General features: G+C 35.8%; 1 non-coding gene across 1 annotated transcript; it reads left to right on the plus strand.

Annotated features, from left to right (window-relative positions):
* Positions 1-7,155: 7,155 nt before the first annotated feature.
* Positions 7,156-7,262, plus strand: LOC145060855 (small nucleolar RNA R71). The gene has a single exon (XR_013687037.1). It is a non-coding gene; the product is annotated as a small nucleolar RNA R71 (small nucleolar RNA).
* Positions 7,263-23,002: the final 15,740 nt, after the last annotated feature.

A 23,002-nucleotide genomic window follows, 5' to 3' on the forward strand; every position in this document is an offset into this window, starting at 1 on the left:
ATAAAGTCCCTGTTCAACAGTTGTTGATGAAGCATTTTAGTCGCAAACCTTAGCCAAGAGTGTATTATGCTTAGATCTCCTTGGATTCACGCAAAGTTTGCCACTTTACGTGATGGATGGCTTGTATAAGAGTACATCTATGGATTTGAGACCCTGCATGGCTTGGAAAGCCTCTGTATGGGTTAAGAGCTAGTGGTAATCGGCGAGTCGCATGGGTGTACTCGGCAACTTGCATGAAGATAGGCAGCCACTCGGCGAGTTGGAAGAACAACTCGGCGAATTGGTTGAAGATAGGCTTGGGCTCGACGAGTCTGTTCTTCGACTCGGCGAGTCTGGTCGTGAGGTCCTAACCTTTTCTGGTTATGCTGTGAATAAGTGAGTCAAGGGATGACTCAGTGATTTGAGTACGGTTAGACTTAGAGTTGTGGGACTCGGCGAGTCTTGGGGCGACTCGGCGAGTTGAGTCGTGCTATGGAAGTTTCAGGGCATGGGGACTCGACGAGTCAGCGGGTTGAATCGGTGAGTAGAGTCAATCAGGAGGCTTTGACTTTGACCAAGAGTTGACCAGTTGACTTCTAGGGGTAATTTGGTATTTATGGGTATTTTTTGAGTTCAGTCTTTTGGTATTGATCAGTGGTGGAGTTCATGTCGGAGGTTAGAGCAGCGTGATCTTATTCTTTTCAGTCGGCAGTTGCAGGTGAGTTATCCTCACTATATCGATAGGGTCTACGGCACCAAGGCCGGCCTTTATCGGATTGTAATCCGGGTATCGTTGTATGTTATTGCTTTGCTATGTTTGCATCCTGGTAGTTAGGATGGTATATGTTAGAGACCTGGTTAAGTTCGGTATCCTGGTATATAGGATGATGCTATGCTAGTGACCGGTTAGGTCGGTATCCTGGTTAGGATGATGTTATGTTATGTGATCTGCTAGATCGGTTTGATTGGATGTGAATTGTTATATAATTGAATGTTTATGTGCACATGGTTGTTTGACTGAGGTTGGCTTGAGGCGGGTCCTGCTTTGTGTTGTAGGCTAACATACCCAGGGCGGACCGGTTATCCCGAAGGCCCAGCGAGCGGTCCGGATAGGCTGTAGGCCCCACGAGGGCGGACCAGACGTGCCGAGGCTCGGATAGTGGACCAGGCCGACTTAAGGCCCGGTGAGGGCGGACCAGTCGCACTGTAGACTCAGAGAGTGGACTAGGTGGATTGAAGGCTTGGTGCGGGCGGACCAATCACACTGTAGACTCGATGTATATGGCTAGACTCGGAGGGTGGACCAGGTGGACTGAGGGCCCTGTACGGCGGACCAGTCACACAGTAGACCCGAAGTGCATGGCTATTATGTGTTCTGTTATGATATGGCATGTTATGCGTATGGTATATGTGGTTGGTATTTTGGGGGTATCTCACTAAGCTTTCGGGCTTACAGTTGTGGTTTAAATGTTTCAGGTACTTCATGAGACCGTGGCCAGGCAAAGTCATGATCGTACCGCTCCTCATGTTCTGGTTTTATGATATGGTTCTGGGAATACTCTGATAATAAATGTATTGAAAACCTTTTTGTAATAACTTTCTGAAACTGGGTTGTTTTTGAAAAGTTTAAATTGGTTGAAATTTTTAGAGTGTTACACAGTCAATCATGAGAGAGACCTGATACCTTAAGAAACTATTGGGAGCTTAATTAATCTCGATGAGATTCAATAATCAACCAATGAAGAACCTAAAGTTGAAACTATACCTCAACAAGAGGTTGAACAACCTGTTGAGGAATCTAATTTACTTACTCCTCCACCTCATATATCTGATAGAGAACGTTATCAATTTTTGTTTTATGGATTCCGTATTACACTAGAGGATGATATCCTGTTACAAGATAATGAGTCGCACAACTATCAGGAAGCCATGGCGAGCCTGGAGGCCACTAAATGGAAAAAGGCGATGGACAACAAGATTCAGTCCATGTATGATAACCAAGTATGGAACTTGGTTGATCCTACACCTGGTCTTAAAATCATTGGATATAGATGGGTCTTCAAGAAGACTGACATGGATGGGAACATACAAACTTATAAAGCTCGACCGGTCGCGAAAGGGTATACTCAGTGATGCATACAAAAGTACCTATTAATTTTAAATTTATAACCTAACAAAGTTTTACTAACTATGCAGTAATTGGGAGTCGATAACAGGGAATGGAATTCAATTATTTAACTTAACTACTTCTAATTAAACTAAGAAACAAACTATAATGGGGGGGGGGGTTACTGATTTTTAAAAATCAGAATAACTTAATTATCACCCAACAATTAAGCAAGAAACAAAAGTAAAGTAACTTCAATAATTAAAAGAATACTTCTTACTAGATCCTATTTCACTTTCTCTTATGGTTTATTTCTTATGGATAGATTATATTGATTACCAATTATCTAGCTATTATGATCAACAACCAATTTATGAATGAAAAAGCGATGCTCATGCACAAGTTAAACACCAAATTGGTAATAACATAATTAGACTATGAAGGATATTAGTTACTCTCGTATGATCAATTCAAGCAACTAAGCACAAATTAATACTAATTACGCTCTCTAACACGGCTTAAGTTACTAGCTTTAATTACTTAAACTAAGATGTGATTAACCCTAACTCTAGTTATCTAATGATCATAAACAATTACGAGATAGATTCATGCAACTAATATGATCAATTAATACACAAAATCTAATTTATAAGCAATATAAACTAGAACTATAACATGCTAGGGTTTATATATATCTAAGCAATATCAACTCAGATAGATCAATTTCATCTTGACCAAACAGAAGCAAAAGGCGTTTAGCCTCTCATTGTAGCTAAAAAAACACATTAAATCTAAGTAAAATATTAGACCTATGTTTAATAAGAAAACCAACTAGATCAATGTTTAATTCCTTTTAAATCTTCTTCAATCTTTAGCTACACTTCAATTTTGATCTTCTTTTGGTTTTCTAAGGGTTGTTAGTCTCAATTAACCTCTGAAAACCAAACACATGCCTCTAATTTCAACCTAATGTCTGGGATTTTATAATTGTGGAAATTTGGGTACCACGTCACGATTGACCGCCGCAAGGACATGATCTTCGTATTTATCTCATGTCTTCCAAGTCAGCATATGGTTCGCGATTCTTACAGTCACCATGGCGCGATTATGTCACCATAACATGGTCTTTAGGCCTCTTCTTTTCTTTATTTTCTTTTTCTCATTTCCTACTTCCAGCTCCTCGTATGCTCCTTTATTTCCCTAGGCAAGTTTTTGTCGCTACAAAACATATTTTCAAAATATTAAGTATCTTTTGTTCCATATTAATCATAATTGTAGATAAAAGCATTAGAAATATGCATTAAATATGTAGTTAATTATGCACATATCAAAATACTCCACACTTGGCTTTTGCTTGCCCCCAAGCAAAAATGATTTTGTTATCCTCATATCAATACTATAGCTACCAACATCGAAGAAGACAATCCATTTTGAGCCTCTCCATTACTGCAACACCATAATGCATACATTTGTGTCTATATTTTCCAAATAACTTTCCCAATCCTAAATTCTCACAATCTTCACAAACACTTGCCCACTTCTTTTAAACAACACTCATTTTAAGCATCCCTCCGAATCCATCCCCAAAGAACTTTCTTAACCTCAAGGTATCTTTGGTTAAACCCCCACACATAAATATGGAACACTAAGCTAGAAAATAAAAAATACAATAAATAACTTGGAAAATTTCCCCTTGTTCTTGAGTCATCGATAATTTGGATCTTTTCTTCATGATATTTCTCGATCTTCATAGCTTTGTGTACTCTTGTTCTCAAACTTTTGCAACTTTTTTTTTCTTTTCTATTTTTTTCTCTCGTTTTTACTCTAAACTAAAAATCATACAAAAAAAACATATTCTTAAACATAGGAAATTAACTTCAAACCTTATTGGTTAGAGGTATTAGTATAAGGTGCAAGGACTACATACGCTCTCCTGGATACATTTACGGTACACGATGATAAACATATTATGGCCCTCAAACTAAGCAAGTTCCCATTTTTGTTCCATGATCTCACTTGGTTAGGGAAGCCACAAATACACTATAACATATATTGACTCAAATAAATATCAAAATTTACGTCGGATCTTCCCACACAATACTAGCAACCCAGATCTCAATATAACTTTTTTTAACTAGGTTCAGTTTTAGATTATTGTTTCAAATATTTATAATATATTTTTTTAATCCTAGTCATTTGTCAATTTTTTTTAATCAGGATGCTTGTTTCCTTTAATTTATGCAATGTCACTATTACATGCTAAAATAGTTAAAAAAAAAAAAAAAAAACATAAATTAATAAGGAAGAATTGAAACATACTCTCCTTGGGTAGTAGTGTCGAGATCAAATTCCAAAATTTGTAGTAAGGCTTGGAATTCTCGTATCAAGGCTAGAACAGTACTTCTGGACCTTCTTCTTGTGAATGTAAATGTGTTGGATTGAAATAAATCAAAGAACCAATCTTCAAATAATATGTGTTGAACAGTTTTCGCATCGTAGGAAAGCAATGCCACGACGTGGCGTAAAACTGGAAATCGTAAATGGTCAAGCAAAACAAAATCCCCACGAAGTGTTCTAGTGATGACACTTTGTGGTGCAGTCAGATGTAGTTGCGATAAAATAGATTGCCACGACGTGGTGTAGATTGCCATATTGTGGTTTCTTCTCAAATTGTCTTGTAAGATCGAAGTAATGCACCGACTCTGCGTAATGTTTAGGACCATTCCTGGTCTTCTCTCTCATTAAATATTCTTCAAAAAATCTCTTCTCTTCATCATGTGGGAACCCCAAACTTATCTAAAAACATGTTTTTTGATTGTGATAATTAAAAATTGTACGACTTCTTAATCATTAAGCTCCTTCACCTCTTCACTTACTTCATTTCTAATACTACAAAATAAAATCAGAAGACTAGAGAAACACATGATCAATTGGTTAAAAATAAAAACTAAAACCAAAATAAAACTAAAAATAAAAAAGAAATGAAAAGGTAATGAAAATGTAAACTCCAAAACATTAGGTTGCCTCCCGAAAAGCACTCTTTTTTGTGGACTCGTGATCCGAAATCCTTCCCACTCTACGTTGTTGCGGTTGGGAGTGGGATCTCCATTTTCTCCTTTTGCTGCATCCATTTTGTCTTTTAAGCTTGAACCATTCTCTTGTATGCCTTCTTTGAATTCTCCTTCTTCTTTTTATTGGCATTGTCTTCATATTTACGCTTTACCCTTTACCTTGCTTCTTTTCCGTGTTTACCTTCTTGTCATCTTCCTTAGGAACTTCCTTATCTACCTCCATCTTGACCAAAGTTAGATCCTTCAATTCTCCACCTATTTCTTCATCTATTATCTCCACTTCTTCATACAAATCCTCTTTGATCATAAATTTCTTCTTTCTATTGAACCTTAGGTGTAGTAAATGCAATCACTTCAAATGTCATGGGAATAGAGGCTCGTGGTTTTGAACGTTTGAATTTTTCACCATGGGGCTCCTACCAAACTTTCAGCTCTTCTTCCATCATCTTCACAATTGCAACTAGCTCATCAAGATCTTCTTCTATTGTTTCCATATTTGACACTTCATTTCTTTGGGCTTCATGGTTCACTTTAGGAATCATCTTGAAAGTAATACCATCATCTTCCACATGAAGTATGAGATTTGAGTCGTGGATGTCAACTAATGCTCTTGCGGTAGTAAAAAATTGTCTTCCTAAAATAATTTTAAGTTCTTCATCCTCCTTTATGTCGAGAACCACAAAGTCGACTGGGAAAACAAACTTTCCCACTTTCACTAGTAAGTCTTTAATGATTCCTCACAAATATGTGGTTGAGTGATCTGCCATACGAATGGATATCCTAGTGTCTTGGAGCTTAGGTAATATGAGGTTTTGCTAGAAAGATTATGACATGAGGTTAATGCTTGCCCCCGAATCGACTAAAGAATTAATATAAGTTGAACTGGATCTCCCATCTTGATTGGTAATCCCTTGATAATTGTGGCTAAACATAACTCATTAAGATCTATTATCGAGGCCTTTTCCAACTCCTTTCTATTGGTCGTAATATTTTTTGCAAACTTGGGAAGTTTTTTCATTGATTTGAGGAATAAGGTGTTAATCGAGAGTGATAACACTTGTTCCATAAATTTCCTTTGTCCAGGCTCTAGAGAATGTTTGATTGCTCGAGATGGGAATGTAAAAGGTGGCTGATATGAATGAAAAAGACGAACATTCTTCATCCTCTCAAGACCATGATATGGTGAACCATCAGAGTGCACTTCACTTTTTTCTCTTTTTTCCTCGAACTTGTCTTGTTCCAAACATGACTTGGGCTGTATTGTAGCTTCTTCATGGATAATTATTGGCTCAGAATGAACCTCTTCTTCAACATAGATCGCATGCCATGAGGTTGTGACTTTGGTTCTTGATTTTTAGGTGGTTACCTCTCATTGAAAAGTTTGGTCAATTGCCCAAGTTGAGTCTCTATGTTCTTGATGGAAGCTTGATGATTTCTCGCATTGGCATTAGTAGTATCATGTCTCTTTTTAGATGCTTCCATAAATCTATGAGGTACTAACTCAAAATCCATCTTCATTCAGGTAGTGGTTACTCTTTTTGATAGAAACCTCTACTAGTTTGTTTATACTTCTCATGGAAACCACTCCTTTTTGGATTTTCTCCAATATTCATCATATTGTCACCACTTTAGTAGAGCACTTGTGCTTTCTTGTTCCTATTTTTATCTAAGTCACAATCCTTGGTCAAATGTGGCCCATTACAATTATCACACCGAACTCTAATGGCATAAATGGATTGATCTAATTTTGTCATTCGCCTATCCATAGAATCTAGTTTAGCTATGACTGAATCCAATTTATCATTCCCTCCATCTCCTTTTCCTCTTCTAGCATCATCTCGTGGGTTGTAATACTCTTGTGAGTGCTTTGCAAATTCTTCAAATAATTCTTTTATAGTTCTCGGCTCCTTCTTCATCATCGGCCCTTGCGAGTCAAGAAGTTTTCTAATAGTTACATTGACTCCATCATAGAAATTGGAAACTTATTGTTGAACATTCAAATCATGTTGAGGGAAAATTCTTAGCAAGACCTTGTATCTCTCCCAAGATTCATAGAAGGAATCTTCCACCTCTTATTGAAAGTTGTCTATCTTCTTCTTAAGCTTTGAAATCTTCGATGGTGGACTAAATTGCTCAATAAAAGTATCACGAAGATTCGCCCATGTGGTAATAGATCCAGGTGAAAGAGACTTCAACCAAACCTTGTTTTCATTGGCAAATGTCACCGGAAGCATCCTTAGTAAAACAGATTCCATTGGCACATTTGGAATATGAAAGTAGTTTGTAATGTCTTTGACCTCATTAATGTGCTTGAAAGCATCTTCATAGTTTTTCCCGGCAAAAGGTTTATCCTTGAGTGTGGAGAGAATATGTCCCTTTAGCTCAAAACTTCTCTCAGTTGGAATCTCGAGTGGAACTAGACCTGGTCCATATACTTCACGTATCCTCTTCTTTTAATCGCCTATCGTCATTCTCGTAATGTCCGCCATCTCTTATTATTCAATCTTTAACTCTGAACCATTTGAACTTCCTTCAGTTAAGTATTTTGGCTCGTATCCTAATTTCTTCCTATTTAGAGTCTCTCAAAAAGTTCGAATTTTTCAAATTTGAAAGTATTGCTTAATTTTCCCTTCTTTTCCATCTTCTTGTGGAAAGCGGATTATGGATCTTCTAGTGGAGGAACAATTGGAGTTTTAGATCCTCGGCTCATATTTTACTGAAACAAAGCAAAAACAAAACAAAAAATGAAAGGAATAAAAATCGATAAACTAATAAATTCACTAAAGAGGGACCATAGTGTAATGGATATAACCACGATGTGGTTGCGTCTTAGAAAGAAAAATGAAATAAACAAAAGCAGCTGAAGTAACTTCATGTGGTTTTTACCCCACAAAAAGGATCAAATAACTACAAGCAATTAACTAATAATCAAATAAGTCATTCCTCGACAAAGGCGCCAAAAACTTTTGATGTGCACAAAAGTACCTATTAACTTTAAATTTATAAAGTAACAAACTCTAACTAACAATGCACTTATAGGTAGTGTACCAGTCAGATTATGCTATATCTTAGGTATGTCGGTTGTTGATCACAAGGAACGAATTCTATTAATTAAATTAACTACTTCTTATTAAACTAAGAAACTAACCATGATTTGGGGGTTTTTTTTCTAATTTTTCAACATCAGAATAACTTAATTATCACCTAACAACTAAGCAAGCAAAAAAGGTAAAGTAACTTCAAGAATTAAAAGAATATTTATGCCTAGATCCAATTTCACTTTCTCCCATGGTTGATTTATTATGGATAGATTCTATTCATTATCAATTATAGAGCTATCATGATCAAATATCTTGGCCTACCAATTTATGAATGAAAAGGCAATGATCAAGCACAAGTTAAACAAATTGATAATAGCACAATTGGATTAAGAATGATATTAGTTACTCTCCTATGATCAATTCAAGCAACCATGCACAAATTAATACTAAGTATGCTCTGTAACACAGATTAAGTTACTAGCTTTATTTACTTAAACTAAGATGTTATGAATCCTAGCTCGAATTATCTAATGACCATAAAGAATTAGGAAAGAGATTCGTGCAATTAATACGATTAATTAACAGACAAAATCTGATTTATAAGTAATATAAAATAGAACTAAAACATGATATGGTTTACATATATCAAACTTAAGTAAAATAAAATATAATCATCCAACAATTGAAATCAACTCATATGGATCAAGATCATCTTTACCAAAAAAACTAGGCATAAGTTTAATATGCAAACCAGCTAGATCAATGTTGAATTCCTTCGAAATCTTCTTCAATCTTGAGCTTCACTTCAATTTCGATCTTCTTCTGCTTTTCTAAGGGTTCTTAGTTGCAATTAACCTCTGAAAACTGAATGCATGCCTCTAATTTCGACCTAATGTCCGAGATTTTGTAATTGTGGAAATGTAGCAACCATGTCGCTATTGACTGCAACCACGACGTGGTCTTCGTATTTATTCCGTGTCTACCAAGTCAGCATATGGGTCACAATTCTTCTAATCACTACGTTGTGTTTACGTCACCACAAAATGGTCTTCCTTCATCTTTTTTTTGCTCCTGTTTCCTGCTTTCATCTCCTCTTATGCTCCCTTTTTGTCCCAAGCAATTCATTGCCATTACAAAACAGATTTTAAACATATTAAGTGTCTTTTATTCCATATTAAGCATAATTGTAGCTAAAAGTATTAGAAATATGCGTTAAATATGTAGTTAATTATGCACATATCACTCAGACTCATGGAATTAACTATGCGAAAACCTTCTCGCTAGTATGTATGATTAAGTCTATTAGAGTACTACTTGCCATAGTTACATTTCATGATTATAAAATATGGAAAATGGATGTAAAATTTGTTTTCCTTAATAGGAATATGACTGAGGATATTTACATGGCTCAAACTTATATGATATGTCAGCTTGAGAAGTGCATTTATGGACTTAAACAAGCACCTCATAGGTGGAATATCTGTTTCGATGAGAAAATCAAGGAGTTTGGTTTCTCTTGAAATGAAGATGAACATTATGTATATGTTAGATCTAGTAGGAGAGTAGTTGTCTTTCTCGTCTTATATGTAGATGAAATTCTACTCATAGGAAACAACATTCCATCACTTAATAGTGTGAGAGCATGGCTTGGGAAAAGTTTCACTATGAAGGAATTAGGAGAACATGCCTACATACTTGGTATCAAAATCTATAGGGATAGATTTAGGCATCTAATAGGAATTTTCCAAAACACTAAATTAGATAAAATCTTGAAGAAATTCAAGATGGAAGAATCTAAGAAGGGATTGGTACCTAAGCAATGTGGCATGGTTTTAAATAAAACCTAATGTTCTATTACTAGTGAAGAACTGGACATAATGAGTTGAGTCCCATATGCTTCTGCTATAGGATCGATCAAGTATGCCATGATATGTATAAGGCCTGCCATCTCATATGTCATTAGTATGACAAGTCGTTATCAGGCCAATCCTAGTGAAATTCATTGGACTGCATTCAAGAATAGTATAAAGTATCTTAGGAGGACTAAATATATGTTCCAAGTTTATGGTCGTAAAGATGAGCTAAGCATCAAAGGATATGTGGATGCAAGTTTCCAAACTAACAGAGATAACTCAAGATCTCAGTCTTCTTTTGTGTTCAAACTAAATGGTGGAGTAGTGACTTGGAGAAGTTCCAAGCAAGATACTATTGTTGTTTCAACTACAAAGTCAAAGTATATTGCAGCCAATGAAGCAGCCAAAGAAGCAGTGTGGCTCAAGAAGTTCATCAACGATTTAGGTGTTGTTACAAGCATACTTGAACTAGTTGAGATCTTATGTGATAATGTGAGTGGATTTTCCTTAACTGAAGAACCTCAAGATCACAAGTACACAAGACATATTATGGGAAAGTTTCATCTTATAATGAATCTAGTTGAAGATGGATACATTATCATGAGTTGGGTTTCGTCTAAATATAATGTTGCAGATTCACTCACCAAGCCATTGTCATAGATTAAGCATGATGCTTACCAAACCATTTTCATAGATAACATAATTTTTTGTTTGATCTCTTTTTCAAACTTGTTGGATAATTTTTATTTGGTAAATATTAATAATAAGTTACTATGTTTGTTCATAATATACGTGCTCCTACTTTTTGCATATTCAGAACTACTTCCAGGATAATTTATTATTCGAATATTCCAAAATCAATCCTACTTTGGGAAGAGTAGTGAATTAAGATTTTCACAGTATTTGTAGATTGTTCATGAAGATGAACATTGCAAATCCCTAGGATCAATAATAATGAGTACTTGAAAAGAGAGATTTTAAGTATTGAAGTAACCACACTTAAAGATTACTCCATGGATTACATAATGAGTAAATTGAGACAACTATTGTGCATATTCTTCAAATAGTGATACATGAGGTTTTGTTCTACAATCAGCTATATCTTGGATTTTCCCCAACATTGTCCGTAACTAGCATCTATACATGGTTTGACTAGGTATCGCATGAGGAATAGTACTAATCTTTGTAGTCAATTTTTATTTGATCCTTTTGACAGAATTAGAGAAATAGATATCTCTAGGCACCTCGTTGATTTGGTTATTGACAATAAATGCTTGGCCAGACTGAGACTAACTTGGTTAGATTCAACAGTCAATCTGCGAAATCATCACAAATCAGTATCGGGAAACATACTCTCGGATCATGAGATTAACGTTTTATCCATGTCTCTAGTTCATAATAAGGTATCATGAAGATCAAAAGGAATTTGAAGTTATTACTCTTAGCTCTATTTATAGAAAAGTTGCTATAAGTGCAGTAGTTGCATTGCACTCCCACTCATTGTTATTTCTATAAAAGTATTTGATAGGTCAATTGTTGATACCTAAGTGCAAGTGGGACCTGATGGAGAATAGTGCCCATAGCCATAACAAACCCGATAATATTACTATAAGTAATAATATCATTTTGGGTTACACGCAAGAGCAAAAAAATGAAATTGATCTGACAAGATATTTATTTAAGGGACTTGTTTTGTTAATTAATTAATAGCTTAATTAGTTAATAGTAAATAAACGGAATATGAAATATTCCTGAATGAATTGAATTCATTAGATAGTTATTATTATATTTGATAGTTATCTCTAGGGTTTCAAATCACCTCCCTATAAATAGCGGGCTCCATATCCAATTTTGATACTTGTGAAATATACCTATCAATTGTCAAATTTCATAATTCTCAGAACCCTAAATAATCCTAAATTATTATTCCTACGTCGTGACCAATTGATCTCCACGTCGTGGTCGAAAAACAGAATCGAGATTTCGATTATGTTTGAAGCTCATAGTTTGTGAATTGCTTGGATATGTTGCTTGTTTGTCTCTTGGGTGTGATTTTAGAAGATGAACTCTCATTTTGGTTCTCTAGTCCAAACAACCGGTTCATCAAAAAAGAAACCTACAAAGAAATCAAATATATGTTTTATCGATCTATTGAGTTTTATAAGTTGCATAGATTAATTGAGTTTAGATCCATATGTTTTGAGTATTATATCAAACTGTTTGTTGTTTCAGTTGCCATTTGTTTGATCTATTAAGGCTCGAAACCCATCATGAAACCCATTGCTCAAACATTCCTTGATCATATTACATATATATATATATATATATATATATATATATATATATATATACATGTGTGTGTATGTTTATATACGTGTATAATATGTATAAGTTGGTAACATAAAAATGTTTCACGTATAATGAAGTTGTACTAAATTTAGTTTGAAAAACCCAACGTTTGAATCTTGAAAGACGACAAACGAATTTGTTCATAGGAAATCCCTTTGAATTACATATACATTTCCAACAGATTAGTCACAAATTTTGTTATTTTTAACATTATGATCATTATTTGTATGTATGTATATGTGTAATAATAATAATAATAATAATAATAATAATAATAATAATAATAATAATAATGATGATGATGATGATGATGGTGATGATGATGATGATAATAATAATAATAATAATAATCCCAATCGTTATAAGCATTATCTATATTATCTCTTTTAATAATAAATTTTAATATAGATAATGTTTATAAAAAATTAATAGTATTATGAATAACTAGATAAGAAACCCCACTTTGTCGGGGTTGGATTTGCTAATACTATTATTTGACAATCGTTCTTGAAGGAGATTCTTGATAATTTTGTCCATGGTCTTTTTATGCTGCTTGTATGAGATATTGAATTTGTACGGTAGGTTTTGACAGTTTGGTTCGTGATGGGTTATGTGTTTGTGGTATCTGTTACTGCGAACACCAAAATACCTATAAATTCCTTCTAATATCTCGGTTAAATATGTTTTCCATTGCACAAACGACACATCAAAATTAAAATGAAAGAAATGAAAGAAAAATAGTCGACTTACATTGTGAAAAAAGAATCAGGAAAATGTATATTAAAGTAACATTTGACGTGGAATAAGTTATGTACAACAGTGTAGATGTGTCTAGAAATGTATAAAAAAAACTTATCTATGTAGATGCCAAAAAAACCACAAAACTTAAACAAACAGATTAATCAATTCCAATGTCAAATTCCATGAACCTATAATATGTGATGCGTTGAATTAACACTATTGCTTGCACTAACATGGCTTTGATCTTCCAGCTGAAATCGAACCAACCAAAAATTTGAAACAATTATTAGCCATAAGGCAAATATTTTGATGACTCCAACAATTTGTTTTGAGGAAGATTATTCCACCCATTTGATCGATATCTATGTTTTCTTGAAAAATATGATGTGTTGTCCACTGTAAATACACCTAAAGATACAGACTTAAGTGTCTTTATCTATGTGTGGAAGAAAGCCATGGTTGGAATCACCATCTTCTTCCTCCAATCCATCTTGACATGGAAAAATGGGCAAAGATGATGCTCAACCTTTAGTTTCGTCTCCTAGGCAACAAGGATAAAATGCTAAATATGACCATACTTTGTGGCACACACGGTAACCCATAAATCTAAAGACCGTTAGTATGTGTAACTAAGTCTACTGGGAAATTTTGTTGTGGTAAGATGGGGCATTTTGGAACTGATGTCTTTCTTCATACAATTGTATTGTGGCTGCTGAATGTTATACACCAAACGGTTAAAATAATTAATCACCCTGGTGTTTCTTTGGTGAAATTTAACATTTTAGAAGATTACTTGGCAAAATCTATCGTATTATAGCAATATCATTCAATTATCCACTTACCAATTCCGACATCATACTATTACCTTTAAAAATACAATGTTATATATAAATGTATTTTTCAAACTAAAAAAAACTTCATATATTGAATCTTGATACCTTCAAGTTTTGGATTAAAATTAAACAATCGCCTACAATAAATTATGCATTGTCTTTGATTTTATAAATGAATCCATTTTGTTTGATCATGTATTAGTAGTTGCTAAAATACCATGAATACCGTTGATACTTATCATTTATTTATTACATATGTACCTGATGATGATTTGGCTTTCTATTTTTTCAACTGTAACAATCTAGCAGTATGTCCTTGTTGCCTAAATTTCCAATTGGTCACACGTTAATATCTATAGAAAATTCATCAAATGAATGAGATAGATCAAACATCCCAAAAGTACGGTCCAAAAATTTCATTTCCGGTTATTAATAAAACCATAGTTATCAAATCATCACATAAAATCATAAACTATTGTATCTTAAAAACATCATAATCATCTATCAAATATATCAGAGTGAAACATCCTAGGCCAAAAACATGGTGTGCGCACTGCAGGCATCCCAAGATGTTCCCCTTGCTACCAGAAGTACCTGAAAACAAAACCTAAAACTGTAAGCACGAAGCTTAGTGATGTTAGAACCTGAAAGTGAACCTCTAGCAATCACCCAATAAAATTCTGAAGTCAGTCATTTCCAAAGTGAATGGTGTTCCAGAGTCAACTTGTGGTCCAGAGTCAAGTTGGTGTCTTGAATAAAGAATATGTTCAAGTGTTGATGTTTCGAGATTATGTATGCTTCCGAATCATTTTATCCGTCTGTATTAATAACTTTTGTCATTTAGTATGATGTAACGTATCATAGGACTTAATCTCTTTTGTCAACTTAGATAATCAGAGTGTCATGAGTAACTCTGTTATCCGGTCCTATATATGTTTTTTTGGTCAGTACGATGTAACTTGTTCTCCTATTTAAGGAGCATTCAATGACAAAACCAAGTGATAGATGTTCCACCAAAGATAGATATTTTCATATTTACTTCACTTACACCTTTCTCTCAAATCATTCTTTCAAACATTCCTTCTATTCATTTATTGTCTTTACTTTCATCATATTCATAATCTCATATTTAATACTTATAGTACTTTGTTGATTCTCATATTCAGTCTTGACTGGTTTTGCCAGACTTGACTAGAACTATTAATCAGATGTAGACATTGATCTTAGGCATTAACTCAAGATCTAAGTTTTCGAGCCTTGTAGTTGCGCAATCGAATCCCTATTCTTCACAATTGGTATCATAGCTTGATTGGTTGTCCTTTGAATCCATAAGAACAAATTATAGGTTATTCGATATTACCTTGGTATTTCAATCATGTCTGTGTTCAGAATAAAAGTTCTTCTATACCACTTGTGCTCAAGATATCTTAACTTCAATGGCTGCTTCTAATTATCAACAAATGTACTCAATGCAAATAGCAAATAGCATGGGTTGCCCTACACGTGCCCCACTGCTATTTGTGGAAGAGTATGATCATTGGAAAGTCACAATGGAAATATTTTTACTTGTAAAAGAAAAAGGTGAATCTATTTAGAGATCCGTTAAAGAAGTTTCTCATGTTCCAGTTCGAACCATTGTTAGAGATGTTGCTGCACCTCTCTTGGGACAGGATCAACAATGACAAGCACCTCTCACTGCTGATGATCTTGAAAAGTTGCATGCAGATCAAGTTGCTTTTCCGCAATGGTGTCTTTCGTGTTTCACCTTCTCTCTTTGAGCACATTAAACTGTGCAAGTCCGCAAAAGAGATTTGGAACACACTTCAAGATTTGTTCAAAGGGTCAGAGAACATAAACGATAAGCTTCTAACCTTAGTTTTTCAATGAGTTTGACACTTTCACTACAACACCTGGTGAATATGTTGCCTCAGCCTCAAACAGATACCGAATCATCATCAACAACATGACAGCTCATGGGATAGTCCGAACCCCACTTGAGTACAATCTTAAGTTCATCAACATCCTCGGAAAGGGGTGGGGAAATGTGAATTCATGTCTTCAAAGTAATGGATATCTGAAAAGTATGAAGCTCTACCAACCTTTCGATGAGCTTCAAGGTCATGAATCAAATGTTTCACAAACCCTGTGTGAACTCACTGGAAGCCCTCTAGCTCTAGTCAGTTCCTACGACCCCCAAACTCTGAACCTTGTTATTTAGGACCCTCTCTCCGTTGTTGTTTCTCATATTCCTCCTGCTCAACCCTCACCTCTAACCATACCTGCTCCCACCTCTAACAACTATCAACCAATGGGTGAGCTTAACTCTGAAGAAATGGACTCCGAACTTCCCTACCAACAGGAGTTTGTCTGGCTTTCCATGAAATACAACCGTCCTTTCAACAAGCCATATAACAATCGTTTTCAATCTTCTCACAAAAACATCCATTTCCAAAACCTCACTAAAACAATCCTCAACCTTTCAACAAACCTTTAGAAAACCCACCATCCTACAAGCCTAACCTTCCTACACTAAATCACGCCTCGGAATCATAACATATTCCAAAGTTGGAAAAACCCAAGATTGTATGTCACAAATATGGACATGCAAATCACTTTGCTAAAGACTGCTTAGCCGAAGTCCCACAGAAACCCAAGATCAAGGACTATGCTTACTATGCATGTCGAGCTCAAGAAATGGCAGAAAGTGAAAAGGTTTTTGTTACCACAATTTCAAGGGATGTAGAAGGGTATTGGTCATCAGGAGATGATGATGATGACGCAACCATTGGCAAGAACATGTGTATTATGGCTTGACAAGAAATAGAACGTGGTGAAGGCTACTGGTCGTCTGGGTCGGAAAGTGATGATGAACATGTTGAGCCAAACTACTACTATATGGCTACTAACGATCAACCTGACAGAAGCATCGTTCAACAGCTAAAATCTATGATTACTGATAATAATTTTGAATTATCTCTTTAAGAACCATTTCTAACCCAGATCCAATCAGACATGAACGTCATTTACAAAGCCTATGAGTCAGCCATATAAGCCAATGAGAAGAAGGAAAGTGAATTATGTCATCTTAGATTACGTTTTGAGGATAAGAAGTTAAAAATAGAGTCTTAAGCACGAGAGCTTGTAATGTCACAAGATGAATGTATCATTCTTAAAGACAAATGTGAAATCACTTATTCTGAAAGAAATGTTTTAATTTTTGACAACAGACATCTCAATGCTAAAATAGATGCTTTGCGAAATTCCATTGACATTCTTAAAGAAAATAAACGGATGACTCACAATTTTCGTCATCCTTGGTCAAAAGCTCCTAGTCTCGGAAGCGAGTTTTCGAAACCTATTGCTCGTCCCTTGAAGGAGTTACAAAACCTAACTTATATGGGAAATGTTCCAAACATCAAACATTTGGACATCCCTATCTCACCTTTGTCATCCCTTCTTGAGACTCTTGAACAATTTGCTTCATTGATTCCTGAGTTTCAGCCTATAATTGTCAAGTGTCCCGATTCCACGTATTTTCTGCCTCTGACAAATTTGGATCTAAATCGGACCTCGGAACCTCACTCTAGTAACCCAATTGTAGTCGTTCAAATTCTGAACCATTGTCCTCCCAATAACTATGTTATTGAAGAAAGTTTTCTGGAGACAGTAGGACCTGAATTCTCTGAGTGTTCTTGGGCATCTTTATATAGTGAATTCGATGATTCATCAATCTGAAGTGAGTCTGAACCTCAAGTGATTTCCAAAACAAAACTAGTTCCAATTAAGCCTATGTTCAACAACCCTTCAGTAGGAAAACCTCCAAATCTTCTACTTATTCCAAAAGAAAACCCATGTTGAATAGGAGAAATATAGTTGATCCTAAGGTAGAATCCCAAAATGCTCACAAAGAGGAAGTCAAGTCTAGACAAAATTCTAGATTCCTTGAGAACTCCAAAAAGAGTGTACGTCGGACTACTCATTCGTCAACTAAGAGTCAAAACACCTTCACACCTACTAAGATCCTCAAGAGACCTTCCAATCCTTCCAGTCCTGTAAAACAAAAGAAAGTGGTCAGTCCCACTCCAAAAAAGCCTATTGTATTTACTACAAATGTCGGAACCAACTCTCCTCGGGCTGTTTCATCGGTTTTTATAGCAAAAGCTGATGGTACAATTTTTAAACTTGAATAGCTTTCCAAATCAAAGTGTACCATCGAAGAAATAAAGATTTTCCAAGAAAACAATTTCACAAAAATCTTCAAAACAAAAACCTGTTTGGAAAATTAAAAATCCCATTAATGAAACTGCGGCTTTGGAAGGCACCACTACTCCGGAAGTTGAATGTCCTAGAAAAGTTGTTCCAAATACTCGTGTCATTGAGAATAACTATCAGGTAGATGAAAGAACCATGGCCTTCTATTTGTTTCTTAATGAATCTGGAACAAATCTTCTAAACCTTATGTTGCTCAAAAGTCACACTCGAAGCCTAAGACTCATGCCTTTGTACCAAAACCTAATCCGAGCCTAAAACTCCACAACTTTATTAATTTTCAGGCATTCTGTGCTTCGGAGCAAGATACAATATGATATATCTATAGTGCTTGTTCCATGCACATGACAAGGCAAAAGGACTTTCTACGAGATCTCAAACCTTCACCAAATGTTGGCTATGTGACGTATGGCAACAACTCCAACTCTTAGATTCGAGGTTATGGCATTCTTACAAATGGAAACTTCTCCATTTCAAAAGTGGCATATGTATCTGACTTGAAGCATAACTTGATAAGTGTGGTTCAACTCACTCATCAAAATCGACGAGTTGAATTCTGCAAGAAACACAGCTATGTCATGTATGAAGAACGAAAGGAATGTTTAATTATGTAAAATCGCAACAAGAACATGTATCCTCTTAACATCAACATGATCATCAACAAGCCCCAACCCTACTTACTCTCAAAAGTTGTTCCTGACATCAGTTGGTTATGGCATAGGAGGCCTGCTCACCTAAAATTTAGATATATGAACGATCTTGTTTCTGGTGAGATTGCCAAAGGTTTGCCACTCCTCAAGTTCAAAAATGATCATTTATGTGTTGCATGTGAGTGTGGAAAGCAGTCAAATAAAGGTCATCCCATCATCACTGAAAAATCAATCTCGAAGCCATTAGAACTTTTACACATTGATCTTTGTGGACCCTATATAGTAGAGAGTCTGCATCACAAAAAATATAGTCTTGTGATTATGGATGACTTTACTAGGTTCACCTGGGTCTTCTTCCTAAGGCTCAAGTCAGAAATAGCCTCTAAACTCATCAACTTTATCAAAGGAATAAAAATTCTCATCAAACTCCCAGTAAGGCAAATCCTAAGTTACAATGGTTCGGAATTCACAAATTCAACCATTAAAAACTTCCTCACCAAGAAGGTATTGACCATAAGTTTTCTACTCCATACACTCCACAACAAAACGGTGTAGTCGAACAACGTAACAGAACACTTGTTGAAGCTGCTCGATCCATGATTTACTCAGAATAGGAGTATCATCAATCGACGCCTCAATAAGACACCGTATGAAACCATGAACGGTCGGAGGCCAAGTATCTCTTTTCTTCACATTTTTGGGTGTAGATGCTTCATCAAGAACAATCGTGATCAGCTTACCAAGTTCCAACCCAAAGATGATGAAGCCATCTTTCTTGGATACTCCGCTAAATCAAAGTCTTATCGAGTTCTTAATCGGCAAACTTGTGTTCTGGAAGAAAGCTTTGATGTTACCTTTGATGACAATTTCGTTCGGAATTCTAGCCCAGTCCATGTTACAACTCACATCATGGAGTCTGATGCTCCATCGCCAGGATGTCCGAACCAGCAAACAATCTATGAAGTTAACCTTGAAACATTGTTCAGACCCTCAAAAACAACTCTTGATTCGGAATCTCGAAAAAGAAAAACCACATCCGACACTCTGGTCTCCCAAAATGTTTCCGGTCCAAAACCTAGGTTTCCTCCGTTTGATTCCGAACCATTCAACCTTCTCAGGTTGAGGGGGAGAATGGTCAACCCTCCCTTGAATCAAATGTGGATGGATTTCAAGATGAAGCTGTTGAATTCGACTCTAATCTTATCAACATCAATGATGATACAAATTTCTTCGATTTCCCACTTGATGATGACGTCAACCTATCCAGTTCAAAAGTTAAGGAGGAGCATTATCCACAAGTTCAAACTATTCAGGGGGGAGATACACAACCATATTGTTGATATTGGATCATCTGCAGCACAAGAACTTCTGAGATTACATGTTCGGAATAAGGATCATCCTCTTAACGAAGTTTTGGGAAACCCAAACGCTAGTGTACAAACTTGTTCTGCCACAAGTGTTCAAAATGAATGTCATTTCTTGGCATTTATCTCAATGGTTGAACCCAAATCCATCGAAGAAGCACTAAAACATGATGATTGGATTATAGCCATGCAGGAAGAATTGGCAAAATTCAATAGAAATGAAGTATGGACTCTTGTCCCTCTTCCTTAGAATCATCCCATTGCTCGCACTAGATGGGTATTTCGGAACAAACTAGACAATACATGAGTCATTATTTGGAATAAAGCAAGATTGGTGGCTAAAGAATTCACACAGATCGAAGGGCTTGAGTACGATGAAACCTTTGCTCTTGTTTCCTGTCTTGAAGCCATCGGTTTCTTTCTTGCTTATGCTCCTCACAAAGGCTTTATGGTTTACCGGATGGATTTTAAAAGTGCCTTTCTAAATGGTGAACTTGATACTGAAGTGCATCTTCAATAGCCTCCCGATTTTTTCAATCTCTCATATTCGAACTACTGCTACAAACTCTAGAAAGCAGTTTATGGCTTCAATCAAGCTCTTCACGCATGGTACGACACCCTCACCGACTTTCTCAAGTGTTTAGTTTTTCAAAGAGGTATCCTCGATCCTACTTTGTTCCGAAGGTCAAATGGAAAACATCTCATGCTTGTCCAAATTTATGTTGACGACAACATTTTCATATCCATCGATTCATCAATGGTTGCTGACTTTGCTAAGTTAATGACCAATAGATTTCAAATGAGTATGAATTGAGAACTAAGCTTCTTCCTTGGTCTCCAAGTTAAACAGACCAACAAAGGAGTTTTCATTCATCAAGAGAAGTACATTTCGGAACTCCTCAAAAAGTACTCAATGGAAACCTATGCCTCAGCCAAGGTACCTATGGGTTTCGGACACAAGATCTTTTCAGACCCTTTTAGTGTAGCAGTTCATAAAAAGAAGTATAGAGGAATGATTGGTTCCTACTCTATCTCACAGCAAGTCGTTTGGACATCATGTTTTCAACATGTTTGTGTGCCAGATTTCAAGTCAATCCTAAGATGTCTCATCTATTGGCCATTATGAAAATATTCTCATACCTCAAAGGTATAAAGAATTTCTGAATCTGGTACCCAGAAAATGAGAGTTTTCTCCATCAAGCATATTCTGACTCAAACTATGGCGGTCTTTAAGTGGACAGAAAAAGCACATCTGGTGGCTGTCAATTTTTAGGTGGTCAATTGGTCAGCTGGTCATCTAAGAAACAGAACTGCATTGCACTTTCAACAGCCGAAGCGGAATACATTGTTGCTGCTAGTTGCACATCTCAAGTTCTCTAGATGAAATCTCAGCTCCTGGATTATGGTTACCGGTTTAACAAATCCCAATCTACTGTGATTCTCAAAGTTTCATTGCTATCTCACACAAAACAATTCAGCACTCTATGTTGAAGCACATCGACATATGGTACCATTTTATAAAAAATCATGTTTTAAATGGTAACATCAAAGTTATTTTTGTTCCATCTGACGATGAAATTGCTGATGTCTTTACTAAGGAATTAGATGAAACCAAATTTAGTGGTTTTCTGAACAAAATGGGTATGATGATTCCTGATCCTCGGTTCTTTCATGAGGCTTGCACCCTCTGATGGCAACATCAGAAAGAAAATTAGTTCCAAACTAAAAAAAAATTCTCAGAACTATTGCCTCTCAAAATAAATAGGGTCATTTTATGTGTCTTTTTCTCTAACCACCTCTTGGAGTTTAAGGTTGTACAGCTCATCTTATCATATGATGTTAATGACCAATATAGTCAGATTGGTACTACACTCACCTCGAAACTTACTTCATAAAATTATCTCGGAATTCAAGTCCATAACGGTATTGAACTATGTTCACTACGGAAGTTTTTCAAATTTCACTCCGGAAGTTTTCCAAATTTCATACCGGAACTCTTCAAAACTAATTCCGGAATATCATAAAAAAATTTGCTCCGGAACTTCATTAACATTTCTCTCCGGAATTTTCAAAAATCTTTCCGGAACATTTAAAGCTCATATGCTTCATTCCGGAATAAATCACAAAATTTTATCCCGGACTTCTCAGAATAAGAAACAGTTTTCAAAACTTTCAGGAACCCTAAGGTTCCGAAATCAAAACTCATGCTGAAGTCCAAAGGTTTCTGATAAGTTATTAATTAACTTGATGATCGATTAGATCTATGTAACAGGTAAGCGATGAATATATAAACAGTAAATAACCCAAGTATGAATCAAGATGTGTCGAATGATTAGATTACTCAATCCTCAGCAGAGCTCGACTAAGAACTTCCGCTGTAGAGGATACTTAGGGTTACAAAACAAGAACGATAACTTTGCTAAACAAATAAACCTCTAATCGCAACTGATCGTCCTCTCATTCTAAGATGCATGCAAGCACCTATATATACAAAACCCTACTAAACTCACGGATAGACAGGCCCATACCGGAGAGACATATTAGACTAACTAACGAGCCCAATAGACGCAACACAAAATGCGACCCAACAATCTCCCCTTTTGCGTCAAATTGGAGCGAGACTACTTCTTCTTCTTGCTTGGGCCAGTAGCGGGAGCCTTCTTTATAGTATGAAACAGACGTGTGATAAGAGTAAGGATAGTCTATCTGAACCGAATGTACCATTGAATCATATCATCAAAGTAC

This window comes from Lactuca serriola, chromosome 6 (assembly GCF_051521515.1).
Source record: "Lactuca serriola cultivar US96UC23 chromosome 6, Lser_US96UC23_V15, whole genome shotgun sequence".
NCBI classification, from domain to species: Eukaryota; Viridiplantae; Streptophyta; class Magnoliopsida; order Asterales; family Asteraceae; genus Lactuca; species Lactuca serriola.